Source organism: Spermophilus citellus (assembly GCF_964194105.1).
Source record: "Spermophilus citellus genome assembly, chromosome: 12".
NCBI lineage: Eukaryota > Metazoa > Chordata > Mammalia > Rodentia > Sciuridae > Spermophilus > Spermophilus citellus.
In genome coordinates this window covers 36,946,564-36,960,306 of record NC_138198.1, presented here as the reverse complement: position 1 = coordinate 36,960,306, position 13,743 = coordinate 36,946,564, and the positions used below count along the sequence as shown (strand labels likewise).

General features: G+C 42.1%; 1 long non-coding RNA gene across 1 annotated transcript; it reads left to right on the top strand.

Annotated features, from left to right (window-relative positions):
- Positions 1-5,085: 5,085 nt before the first annotated feature.
- LOC308631923 lies at positions 5,086-12,253 on the top strand. The gene is made up of 3 exons (XR_014018388.1): positions 5,086-5,222; positions 10,369-10,536; positions 11,851-12,253. It is a non-coding gene; the product is annotated as an uncharacterized lncRNA (long non-coding RNA).
- The last annotated feature ends 1,490 nt before the right edge of the window (positions 12,254-13,743 follow it).

Sequence of the window (13,743 nt, the reverse complement as noted above, 5' to 3'; positions counted from 1 at the left end):
AATGTGGAGACTGGAGAGAATACAAATAAGGTAGATATGATTAATTGACAAAGTGGATATAAAATTAGTATATTATATATAGAAAGAGATTAGGTTGAAAAGAATCAAAGAAACTTAAATTTAAAAAGGTACCAGTTTTCAAATATTGCATTTGTTGAAAATAGTGAACAGGAAAGAGATACAGAAAAGAGAGGAAGTGGGCAGAGGAAGGAGAGAGAGGGAAGGAGGATGGAAGAAAGGAAGGAAAGGAAGGAAGGAAGGAAGGAAGGAAGGAAGGAAGGAAGGAAGGAAGGAAGGAAAGAAGGAAGGCTGGCTCATGGTTTAGAACAGTATGGTGAATAGAATATTTTCTATTTTTGAGAATCTAATGTAAGAAATACTTCCAAAATTTTTTTTCTAAGAATTATACTGTAAGCCATCTGCAGTAGTATGCACCTATAATTCCCATGAGAGTCAGAGGCAGGAGTATCATGAACTAGAGGCCAGCCTCAGCAACTTAGCGTGACATTGCCTCAAAATGAAACATTAAAAAGGCTGGGATGTAACTGAGAGGTAGAATAAACAGGGGTTCAAGCCCCAGAACTGGAAAAAATGTCATATGAAAAGACTTGTTGAGTTTTAGTTGACCTTTGGGTCTGTGACATATGATTAACTTAACCCCCTTTCATCCAATTATTTGTTTAAAAATAAATGAGAGCCGGACATGGTGGCACACATCTGTAATCTTGGCAACTTGATGGATTGAGGAAAGAGGATTGCCATTTAAAATCCAGCCTCAGCCATGTTAGTGAAGCCCTCAGCAACTCAGTGAGACCCTGTCTCAAAATACAAAATACTAAGAACTGGGAAGGTAGCTCAGCGGTAAAGTGTCTGTGTGTTCAATCTCCAGTACCAAGAACAAGCAAACAAACCAAACCAAACCAACAACAACAGGATAATGCTTAGGAAAAGAACCAGAAGTGAAAGCAAGCAACCACAAAAGGAAAATTCTGTGTGTGCTAACTCTAGTGTATTTTTAATTAGCAAATATAAGCTTAGCCCATTCCTGATCTGCACACAAGCAAGCTGCATCTATAGCCCTGAGTCTTGGTCTTCTTAGCATAAATGCTCTCTGACTTTTTAAGGTTTTGCCTTTTTGAACTCTTCCTTCCAACTGTTTTCAGTTTTAGGTTCATAAATATAGGGTACCTGTGTGCTGACAAGATAAATCTATTAGGGGGAAAGTGACATTCGTCCGAATGTAACCCCATGTAACTCTTAAATAAGAGACCAGAATGGTTTTTCTCCTGGAAAAGTACATTTTTATAGTATATAAAAAAACATGTTGATGGGCCACTTGGGGGTGAGTAAGTGATTGAGAAAACTGAGAAAAGGAATAGACTTGCTCTAAATAATAAAGCAAAAAGTGTAGATTTTTCATGAGTAAATCAGTAAGAAGAGAAGAGAGTTCTTCCGCTTACACTGGATGGAATGAGTCAGCTAAGTGGGAACTGTAGATGAGGGGCAAATGAGAAATGCTTTCAGACTTTAAGAACAGACATATTTAATGTAGTTTTCTCTAAGTATACTTGGGGGATTCGTTCCAGGACACCCTGCAGATACCAATATCTGCAGATGTTCAAGTCTCTTACATAAAATTGAGTGATATTTGCATTTAAACTATGCACAATCTCCCTTTGAATCATTGCTGCATTAGTTATGATACCAAATACCATGTAAATGCTGTGTAAATAGTTGCTATATTGTATTGCTTAGGGAATAATGACAAGAAGTAAAAGTTCATGCTCAGTAGAGGCTTATTTTTTCCAAATATTTTCAATCCACGATTGGTTCAATCCAAGGATGTGGAACCCACAGACAGAGGGCTAGATGCAGTTTGTTATTAAGTTATCTGCTTTCAGATACTGTCATTGTCACTTTGCCTTCCAACCAGTAATAAAGTGACCTATGCATACAGCCTTGAGCCAATGATATTTGGGAAGTAAGGGGAGTGGGTGAAGCCTTGGAGTTCCAGCGTGGAGATGAGAGCAGTGTCCATGGATGGGCCAGTGCACTGTCGCCCCATTAGTGGACTTGATACACACCTGTCTTGCCCCCCACATTTATTATAGGGAGTGAATCTTAGACATGGAGGAGGAGGAAAGTTGTAAGAAAAGTACATAATTTAGTTCTTGTTTGAAAGCATATTTCTGGTACCACCCTCCTAAGGAATGCTGATATTTGGGGGCCCATGTTGACAGTATTTGTGTAACTCCTTTATAGTCATCTCATCATTTTTTCTCTAATGCAAAAGTATAAAAATCAGAAAAGGAGGCAGGTTGCAAAAATGCAGACCCTGATTTAAGAAACAGAGGGAAGGACTTGAGATTTTCTATTTTAGATAAGAACAAAAGACCTCTCTGTTACAGGTACTTAAGAAATATGTAATAACTTACTTGTGTTTTAAACAATCCAAATTTAAATAAAAATATTTGGCCTTATAATTTTTCCTTCTCCCTTTTTTTTGGAGACACCATAATGATTCAATGACTTTTTGTATATTCATAAGATCAAACAGCTAAGATGCAATGCCCTTGTGTTTTCATTACCTCAATAAGTAACACTGTACATTAGCAGTCCTTCCTTTTAGTCCCTGGGAAACACTAACTTGCATTCTATCACTAGAGGTCTCCCATTTCTAGATACCACACATATATGGAATAAAAATATGTAGTCTTGCAAACCAGGCTTCTTTCCTTTCTTAATTTTAATTGTTTAATTGAGCCATAAAAATTTACATAATTTTAGGCTTCCATGTGACCTTTAACACAAATATACCTAGTGTAATTATTCAAGTCTGGGCAAATATATCTTTCTTCTCAAATGTTTATGACTTATTTATGATGAAACATTCAAAATAATTTTATCTGGCTTCATTGAAATACTCAGTACATTATCATTATCTACAATAATAATCAACCTACTGTGCAACAGGACACCAGAACTTATTTTTCCTAGTTATAAATCAGTAGCCATTTATCAAACTTTCCTATCCCGCCCTCCCTCTTCCTCCTCCACCTCAATAACCACAATTCCATTCCAACTGCTATGAGTTCAACTTATCTATCTATCTACCTATCTATTTAAATGAATTATTACTCATATTAATTATACAAAATGGGTTTAACTGTGACATTTTCATGCATACATCTCCTGTGCTTTGATCATATCCACCCTCTGTACTACTCACTCTTGTTCTGGACTTTCTTCCTTCATGCATGTCTCCTTCCCCTTCCCTGAGAGGCCTGCTTTGACCGTCAAGCCATCTTTCTTTTTTTCATATGTGAAACAAAACATGCAATACTCATCTTTCTGAGTACGGCTATTTGGCTTTATATGATGACCTCTATTTCCATACATTTTGCTGCAAATGTCCTGAATTCATGCTTCTTTATGGCTAAATAATACTCTATTGTGTATATATTTCCTTTTTCCATTCATCTGTGACAGGCACCTAGACTGATTCTATAACCTGGTTATTATAAATAGTGCTACATTGAATGTGGGTAAGCAGACATCTTTTTTGTAGGCTGACTTCATTTCCTTCAGGTCTACACCTAGGAGTGGTATAGCCTGATCTTATGGAAGTTCTATTTGCAGCTTTTTTAGGTACCTTTATATTGTTTTCCATAGTAAATGTATTAATTTACCATTCTACCAGCAAAATATAAGACTTCCTTCCTGCTCTGCCCATCTTCACCAGCATGTATTATTTTCTGTTTGGTTGATAATATCTACTATGATTGGGGTGAGATGAAATCTTGAGATCAACTTTCATGAGTAAGATCTTATAGACTTTGTCTTTCTTCCAAGTCTTCCTTTTTCTTTTAGTATAAAGTTTTCAAGATTCATCCAAGATGTAACATTTATCAGTGTAGTAAAAAGAAATGAAAATTCCTTTCTATGACTGAATAATATTTTCCTTTATATGGATATTCCATATTCTGTGCATTCATCAGTTGATGGATACTTGGATTATGTGTACTTTGGGGCATTATTAATAATGCTACTATGAACATCCATGTAGAAAGTTTTGTATAGGCATATGTTTCTAATTCTATTGGTTGCATAGTAGAACTGCTATAAATAGACTGCTAGGTTATAAGATAATTCTGTGAGTAACATTTTGTGGAACTACCAGACTATTTTCTAAAGCAGTTGCACAATTTAACATTTCACAAAAAAATCATGAGGGTTTTGTTTTTTCCAAAGCCTTGCCAACATTTTTTTATTTATATATGAAAGCACAATACAGTACAATTCTTATTACACATATAGAGCACAATTTTTCATATCTCTGGTTGGTTGTATACAAGGTATATTCACACCAATTTGTGTCTTTATACACGTAATTTGGTAATGATTACCATCACATTCCACCATCATTTTAACCCCATGCCCTCTCCCATCCACTCCCACCCCCCTGCCCTATCTAGAGTTCGTCTAATCCTCCCATGCTCCCTATCCCTATCCCACTATGAATCAACCTCCTTATATCAGAGAAAGCATTCGGCATTTGGTTTGGGGGTATTTTTTAATTGTTTTTTTTTAATAATGGCCATTACAGAGGGTATGAAATGGTATTTTATTGTGGTTATGATTTTAATAACCCTTGTGACCACTGACCATCTTCTCATATTCATATTTATCACTTGTATTATTATTTTATTTTAATTTTTTGAGAAATGTGTCCTTAAATCCACAGGCCTTCTTATGTTGAATTATATAAGTTCCATAAGGTTTTTTTAATATTCTGAGTACTATATACTTACATATGATTTTTCAAATGTTCTTTCAGTCATTTAGTGAGTTTTTATAACATTTATTGATAGTGTTCTGTGGTGAGCCGTTTCTTCGGACTGTGGTCACCATTACAAGATGGCGCTGGCTCCGCTGTGGTCTGTGACAAACAACTCCTTATTTGGGAGAGTTGGCACGTGATTTTGTAACACCCTATGAGAAAGCTCCACGTAGCAGCTTCGCATTGGGGCTTGGGATGCTTTATTAAGGCTGGGAGGGGCGTCCGAGAGAGAGAAGAAGAAACATCAGGGGCCTGAATAAACGGCTGAAAGAAGATTCCTGTTGTTGCGTCTTCCTTGCGGGCAAGGGGTCGCGACAAGTGGTGCCGAAACCCGGGAACCAGAACTTTCAGCCGTCAGGGGTGGTGCACCGGTTAGTCCCAGGTAAGTGGGATCCGCGACCAAAGCGGGGATAGTCCCAGTAAGTGGGATCCGCGATCAAAGCGGGGTCAGCTCCTCTACAAAGTAAGAGAGAGCTTTATATTTTATTGCAGCTGCACTGTGTACTTTCACTTTTGTTTTCTGTGTTTCTTTTGTTGCTGTGTCATGGGTGCCGCATCTTCAAGTCCGCTTCTTCTGGCCCTAGACGGCCTGTTACGTTCCAAGGGCCTGGAAGTGAAACATAGTACTTTACAAAGATTTTTACGGAAGTTGGATATTGCTGCACCGTGGTTTGCATTTTCGGGCAGTCTTACTATACCTAGTTGGGATAAATTAGGCAAAGATCTTGACTTTGCTTCTGAGCAGGGCATATTAGAGGGCGGGGTGATACCCCTTTGGAAAATGGTCCGTAGTTGTCTCACAGATGGCAGATGTCAGGAAGCACTTACTAAAGGACAAGAAGTTCTAGAACAATTACATGAGGAGAAATCGGAGACGGCAGGAAGTGAGGTATCTCGGGAGGATGGAAGTGTGCGGAGCGTGAAACAGGGGAAGAGACGATTGTATCCAGATCTCAGTGCGCTGCGCACACCCCCATGTGAAAGTGGGTCAGAGGAAGAGGAGGATGAGGAGGAGGAGCTTGGGAGGCTGTCTCGCCAGCTAGGGAGTTTAGCTATAGGAGAAGGGAACAAAAATAAACAGGAGCTCAAGAAATGTGATCCTCCGGATCCACCGCCGTATGGCGGGGGTGTTTCGGGGAGAGCTTTCCATGCTCAAACATGGAGGGCTGTTAACGCTGAGATGGGTCTTGCTTATCCAATTTTTCAGGATGATAATAGGGGAAGATTCCATGAGCCTTTAGATTTCAAAATTGTGAAGACTCTGGCGGAGTCTGTGCGCACTTATGGGGTGGATGCCGCCTTCACACTAACTCAGGTGGAGAGTCTGTCTAGATACTGTATGACTCCCTCTGATTGGGCTAGCCTTGTTCGGGCTTGTGTTTCCCCAGGTAAATATTTGGACTGGAGAGCATTTGTGCTAGAGGGCGCAATAGAGCAGGCCGCCCAAAACCATGCGGCGGGACACCCTCATTGGGATAAGGACATGCTTTTGGGGCAAGGTAGATTTGCTAATCAACAGACGGGATTCCCTCTTGAGGTATATGATCAAATTAATAACATTTGCATTCGGGCATGGAAGTCACTTCCAAATAGAGGAGAGGTATCTGGTAATTTGACTAAGATTATACAAGGCCCTACAGAACCCTTTTCAGACTTTGTAGCAAGGATGGTGGACGCCGCTGGAAAGATTTTTGGGGATCCTGATAGAGCCATGCCCCTTGTCAAGCAATTGGTCTTTGAGCAATGCACCAAGGAATGTAAAGCAGCAATCACTCCTTATAAGAACAAAGGCATAGAAGCATGGATGAAGGTGTGTAGAGAGATTGGAGGACCTTTAACTAATGCAGGTCTTGCAGCTGCTGTCCTTCGGATTACAAAAGGGGGCGGTCCTGCCGCCGGAACATGCTTCCATTGTGGTCAACCCGGTCATGTTAGACGTGAATGTCCCAAAAAAGACAATTCCAAAAAAGACAATTTTACTGGACCTTCTCACGGTGGCCTTTCCAATGGCCTTCGTCTACCGGGGTTGTGTCCAAGATGCAAAAAGGGGAAGCATTGGGCAAGAGAGTGTAGATCAGTGAGGGACATCCATGGACAGCCTATTTCAGCTGGGCCAAAAAATGGCCGACGGGGCCCTCGACCCCAGGGCCCACAAATATATGGGGCAGTGGAGAATGTCACACCCGAACCCGAGACATGGCCATCTCTACGCCATCCCATGAAACGCGGAGAGCCACTACAGGTGCCGCGGGATTGGACCTCTGTTCCACCTCCAGACTTGTATTAACACCTAAGATGGGAGTCCAATTGGTGGAAACTGAGTTTACAGGGCCTCTACCACCTGGCACTGTAGGTTTGCTAATTGGACGTGCATCCTCTATTTTACAAGGTCTTCATGTTTTCCCCGGAGTCATAAGTCCTGATACTGTAGGGATAATAAAGGTTATGGTGGAAGCTCCAAGGGGCATTGTGTCCATCTCCCCAGGGGATCGGATTGCTCAATTGCTAATTTTGCCTAGCTTACATAATCACTTCCCTGCTGATTCAAGGTCACGGACAGGGAATGAGATTGGTACCACCGGAGGGAATTGTGCCTATTTGTCACTAGATATGAGCAATCGCCCCACTTTGGAATTAAGCATAGAAGGTAAATCTATTGTGGGATTACTGGATACCAGAGCAGACCGTAGTATTATAGCACTTAGGGACTGGTCTAAGGGATGGCCAGTGCAGACTTCTGATCAATCCTTGAGAGGACTTGGATATGCCCAGGCCCCTCAGATCAGCTGTAGACATCTAGTCTGGAAGGATCCAGAAGGACATAATGGTACCTTTCAGCCTTATGTACTTGATTTACCTATCTCTCTATGGGGCCGTGATCTGATGAAAGACATGGGGTTCACTCTTAGTAATGACTATTCCCCAGTGTCTCAACAGATTATGCAAAATATGGGGTATAGGCCAGGTCTAGGACTAGGAAAACATTTACAGGGACGTAAGCATCCTGTACAAGGTCATCAAAAGCTTGACAGATTTGGTCTGGGTTTTTCCTAGGGGCCGCTGGGGCTCAAATACCCATAACATGGCTCACCGAGGAGCCTGTTTGGGTGCCTCAGTGGCCTCTTCCCTCGGTTAAATTGGCAGCAGCCCATGCTCTAGTTAAAGAACAACTTGACTTGGGTCACATCCAGCCTTCTACTTCTCCATGGAATACTCCCATATTTGTCATTAAGAAAAAATCAGGGAAGTGGCGCCTACTGCATGATCTACGAGCAGTAAATGCTCAAATGCAACTTATGGGGCCCATTCAAAGAGGGCTGCCTCTGCTCTCCTCGGTTCCTCAGGGTTGGCACATTATTGTTATTGACATTAAAGACTGTTTCTTTTCTATTCCTTTGCATCCTAAAGACTCGCAGCGTTTTGCCTTCACCCTTCCCTCGTGTAACCACGAGGAACCAGATCAAAGGTTTGAGTGGGTAGTGTTGCCGCAGGGAATGGCTAATAGTCCCACGATGTGTCAGATGTATGTGGGGAAGACACTCGCACCTCTCAGACAAAAGTATTCCTCCATCAAGATCATTCATTATATGGATGATGTATTATTGGCTGCTAAATCAGAGCAGACAGTTCATGAGGCCTATAAAGACCTAGTGAAGTTGTTAGCTCAATATGGACTGCATATCGCACCTGAAAAGATTCAAACAGGGGATTCTATTAAGTATTTGGGAGCAACAATTGGGTGTGACAAATTACGACCACAGAAAATCACCATACAAGCTCAGGATCTCCAAACTCTAAATGATTTTCAAAAACTGCTGGGAGATATTAATTGGATACGAGGATATTTACATATTTCTAATGTTATGCTACAGCCTTTGTATGCTACTCTTAGGGGTGATCCAGATCTTACTTCCCCTCGTAGCCTCACCAAAGAGGCTAGAGCGGCCCTTATGACAGTAGAAGAAGCTATACAACATGCTACTTTATGCAGGCTCCAGAGTGATAAACCTTTCCAGTTATGTGTGCTTGCCACTATGCGGCAGCCTACTGGAGTACTGTGGCAAGATGGACCTTTGCTATGGATTCACCCACATGTATCCCCAGGAAAATCCTTAGAATATTATCCTGATGCTGTTGCAGCATTAGCACTTAAAGGGATTCAACAAAGCATTCAATTTTTCGGACAATCACCTTCTTCTCTTATTATACCCTACACTAAAGCTCAACTTAGTGTCTTGTGTGCTATTCTAGATAACTGGGCTATTCTATGTTGCTCGTTTCAAGGGGATATTGATAATCATTACCCTTCTCATCCGTTACTCCATTTTGTTAAAGAACATCCTATCATTTTCCCTAAAGTAACTTCATCCAGTCCCATTCCGGGGGCTGTTAACATTTTTACTGATGGTTCCAAGTCTGGAATGGGAGCTTATGTAATTAATGATTCTCCCCCTGTCCAGCATCAATTTGCTCCTGGAAATCCACAATGGGTAGAACTACAAATTGTTATTGAGGTTTTTAAACAGTGTTCTTTTCCCTTTAATCTCATTTCGGACTCCATCTATGTGGTGCAAGCACTACAAATCCTGGAGGCTGTGGGAGCTATTAGTGATGCCCGTAATGTATCTGCTTACTTTAATCAGCTTCAACAGCTTATCCGTGGCCACACTGCTCCTTTTTATCCAGTGCACATCCGGGCTCACACCTCTCTTCCTGGTCCGTTATCGCAGGGTAATGCCTGTGCGGACTCAGCCACTAGAGGTCAGTTGATCTGTTTGGCTTCCTCCTTAGAGGAGGCTAAATTGTTTCACCAAAATTTTCATGTTAATGCTTTAACACTGCGCAGGCGTTTTTCTATTTCAAGAGCAGATGCTCGGCAGATAGTATTACACTGTCCCCATTGTGTCACATTTCTTCATCCCCCTACTTATGGAGTGAACCCACGGGGATTGAAGCCATTGGTTGTCTGGCAAATGGATGTGACACACATACCTGACTTTGGTAGCCTCAAGTATGTCCATGTTTCTGTTGATACGTACTCTGGAATTATTCATGCTTCTGCTTTATCGGGAGAAAAGGCACGTAATGTCATTACTCATTGCCTGGAGGCCTGGGCGGCGTGGGGTGCACCTACGTCCCTTAAGACTGATAATGGACCTGCTTATACTGGAAGACAATTTACATCTTTTTGTTCTACTATGGGAGTGCAACTTACTCATGGTTTGCCTTACAATCCTCAAGGGCAAGGCATTGTTGAGCGTGCTCATCGCACCTTAAAGGAAACTTTACATAAACAAAAGGGGGGAATAGGTGCTGAACATACTCCTAAAGAACGCCTGTCCTTAGCTCTCTTTACCATTAATTTTTTGAATTTGGATATTCATGATCGCTCTGCGGCCGATAGACATGTGTCCCCTCAGCCCTCTGTGATTGGCTATGTTAAGTGGAAAGATGTTCTTACGGGCCAATGGAACGGCCCCGACCCCGTGCTGACATGGGCACGAGGATCTGTATGTGTTTTTCCCCAGGATCGCACGGAACCGTTGTGGGTCCCTGAACGCCTGACAAGAAGAGTCTTGACGTCGGCTAACCAGCAACAGGAAATAACACAGCAATCCCGTGATGAGGATCTTCATTCTGCTAAGTGCTCTGGCTCTGGTGCTGATGCCGATGACACAGATGACACCAATGCAGTGGTGGGCAGTGGCACGGGCTTGGCCAATGCCAATGCCGGTTCATGGTAATTCTAGTGTCCTCCCCACTCTTTTCTCTACCTCATGTGAGATGTCTGCTCCCTGTGCCTCTCCTAGAGGGGACGTGGATAGCATTTTTAATCAATCTCAAGTTAATCTCACAGGAGTTTTTTGTTTCAGCCTTGGGAACACTCATTGTATTAGTCTTAAGACCAAGAATTTGACTAACTGGGAGGACCCATTGCGGTCCAGTCAGGTTTCAGGGAGCATTCTCAGTGCTGTGCTGAGCCAAGTAGTCTCAGGGGAACAAACAGGCTCAGGAACCCCCGCAAATAGCTCTGCTTTAAACACAACTACCTTGGCTATTATCTCCGAGGTACTAATCCCAGTGCCTCCTTCTTCTAATAGTCTTTATAATGCCACCCATTTTAAGGCCTCTCCTTACTGTACCCCTAATCTTGGTTTCCCCCCAACATTTACACCTTGTCAGGATCATTCTTGGGAGCAACGTCAAGTTGCTAAAGGTTTCTCCCTTTCCCCCTCTCTTAAGAGGTATGTTTATAACTTTAACAACAGTGTCAACTCCTCTACAGGAGTGGGTTGGTCCTGGTTTCAATGGCTGATCTCCAATGAAAAGGGGGCTTCAGCTGATATTTCTGCACTGGCTCAATTGCTGGGAGCCAAAAGTTGGCTGGCTAATGTTTCTGGCACTGTTAGGGAGAGTGAACGAGGTAAAAGACTCACATCTGTTTCGTTCAACTCTCTGTTATATAATGCCGCATTGCCCCCTGCAATGGTCTGTGTCCAATCCCCGTTCTTACTCCCTTTGGCTAATGACACCTCGTCAGGGGTGCTGGATTGTTCTAATGTTACCTGTCTCTTATCTGAGTGTTGGGATGGTTCTTGGACTGTAGCGGTGGTTATGAAAATTCCAACTTTTGTCCCAATCCCAGTCACTGCGGACCCTGACGAATTCCCCATTGTTGAGCTACTTAGAGTCCGCAGGGATTTTGGAATCACAGCTGCTATAGTGACAGCCGTGGCGGTATCTGCTGCTGCAGCGGTCACGGCCGGAGTGGCCATGGCCAGTCAAGTGCAGACTGCTGCCACCATTAATCAAGTTGTTCAACAAACTTCCACCATACTTGAATCCCAGAATACAATTAATCAACATATTTTGTCAGGGATTTTAGCTGCCAACCAAAGAATAGATTTACTCCAAGCTCAGGTAGAAGAATTGGCTGATTTGGTGCTTTTGGGCTGTGTTGACCAACGTGCACATTTATGTATAACCTCTGTCAGATTTAATGATTCCAGGAATGCCTCCCGTATCATTGGCGAATACTTGGCCGGAAATTGGTCCATGGCAGCGGAAGACATGATCCAGTCTCAACTGACCCAGATAGCTGTCTTGAACAGTACCCATGTCGATCCCGTGACTTTGGGTCAATTCACCGATTGGATATCCTCTGCCTTTTCCTTTTTTAAAGAGTGGGTGGGGGTAGGCATTTTTGGTGCAATGTGTTGCTTCGGTATGGTTCTCTGCTTGTGGTTTCTCTATCGCCTCAAGGCCCGCAATGCTCACGATAAAGCTATGATCATACAAGCTCTTGCAGCTTTAGAAAATGGCAACTCACCTCAAGTTTGGCTTGCGCAAATTAAACAGTAAATCTTTGGCATGGTCGTCGCACCCCAAGTCTTACGGACATTGCACTGGGATCGACATGTCTTTCCTTGTTATTCTCTTAGTGTTGGAAAGCCCTTGCACTCTGCCGGCTTTCCTACCATTGCACGCAGATGGGTTTCCACACTAGTGCTATTCTATCGCCTTAAGACCCGTGCCTTTCTTTTAGGGTGTTATCAACTTGTTTATCGTTGTATTTCTATACAGCCACAGTTCAGCCTTAGCTATCCCCCTTCGTCCACCATCGTCACGATACAGGATGCGAGGCAAGGCACTGCACTTGAGTGATCCTTGAAGTGGACCTCAAGGAGAGCATGTCCTATTGTATGCGGGTTAGACGCGTCCACGCCCCGTCCCACGGAGAAAAGCGTCGGCTGATATGGCCTCAGATCTGGGGAAGGCGCCTCCTTGGGGCTGAGCCATACTATGCAGCCACTTCTGCACAGTGGGATAGGACCTCTACTCTCTCCTGTGTTGTTCTTAGAAAACAAAAGGGGGAACTGTGGTGAGCCGTTTCTTTGGACTGTGGTCACCATTACAAGATGGCGCTGGCTCCGCTGTGGTCTGTGACAAACAACTCCTTATTTGGGAGAGTTGGCACGTGATTTTGTAACACCCTATGAGAAAGCTCCACGTAGCAGCTTCGCATTGGGGCTTGGGATGCTTTATTAAGGCTGGGAGGGGCGTCCGAGAGAGAGAAGAAGAAACATCAGGGGCCTGAATAAACGGCTGAAAGAAGATTCCTGTTGTTGCGTCTTCCTTGCGGGCAAGGGGTCGCGACAGTGTTCTTTAAAAACTTTTAATTACAATTAAGTATAAAATATCTTCTTTTCTTACAAAGATTTACACATTTATATTCTTATAAGTATAATAGTTTTAGATTTTATATTCAGGTTCTTGATCCATTTCAATTTTCTACTTGTACCTGCTAATAAGAAATGGTCCACTTCATTCTTTTGTATGTAATTATCAAGTTTTCTGAGTGCCATTTCTTGATAGGCCACTATCACCTCACTGAATACTCTTTAGGAAAATCAGTTGCTATCAATTCTGGAATCCCAGGTGTTCTATTGATTTATGTGTCTGTCCATATGCTACTACTAGACAGTCATGATGAATGTAGCTTTGTAGTACCAAAGTGGTTCACACTTTGAAACCAAAAGTGTGAGTCTTTCAATTTTGTTCTTTCTCCAGATTGTGTTAGTTCCTCTATATACTAAAATTCCCAACAGAATTTTAAGATTATGTTGTCATTTTCTGGGGAAAAAAAATTCCAACTTGGATTTTGATACAGATTGCAATGAATCTGCCCATCAATTTGATTTTGAAACCGTATTGATTTTTTTTTCAATATGTTCACACAGGATGACTTCTTTAATTTCTTTCAATGGTTCTATAGTTTTCAGTGAACTAGCATTATATTTCTTATATTATTTTTTCTAAATATTTTTGATATTTTGTTAAATAGAACTTTTTCTTAATATCATTTCATATTTTCATTGTAAGTATATAGGAAAAATTGATTT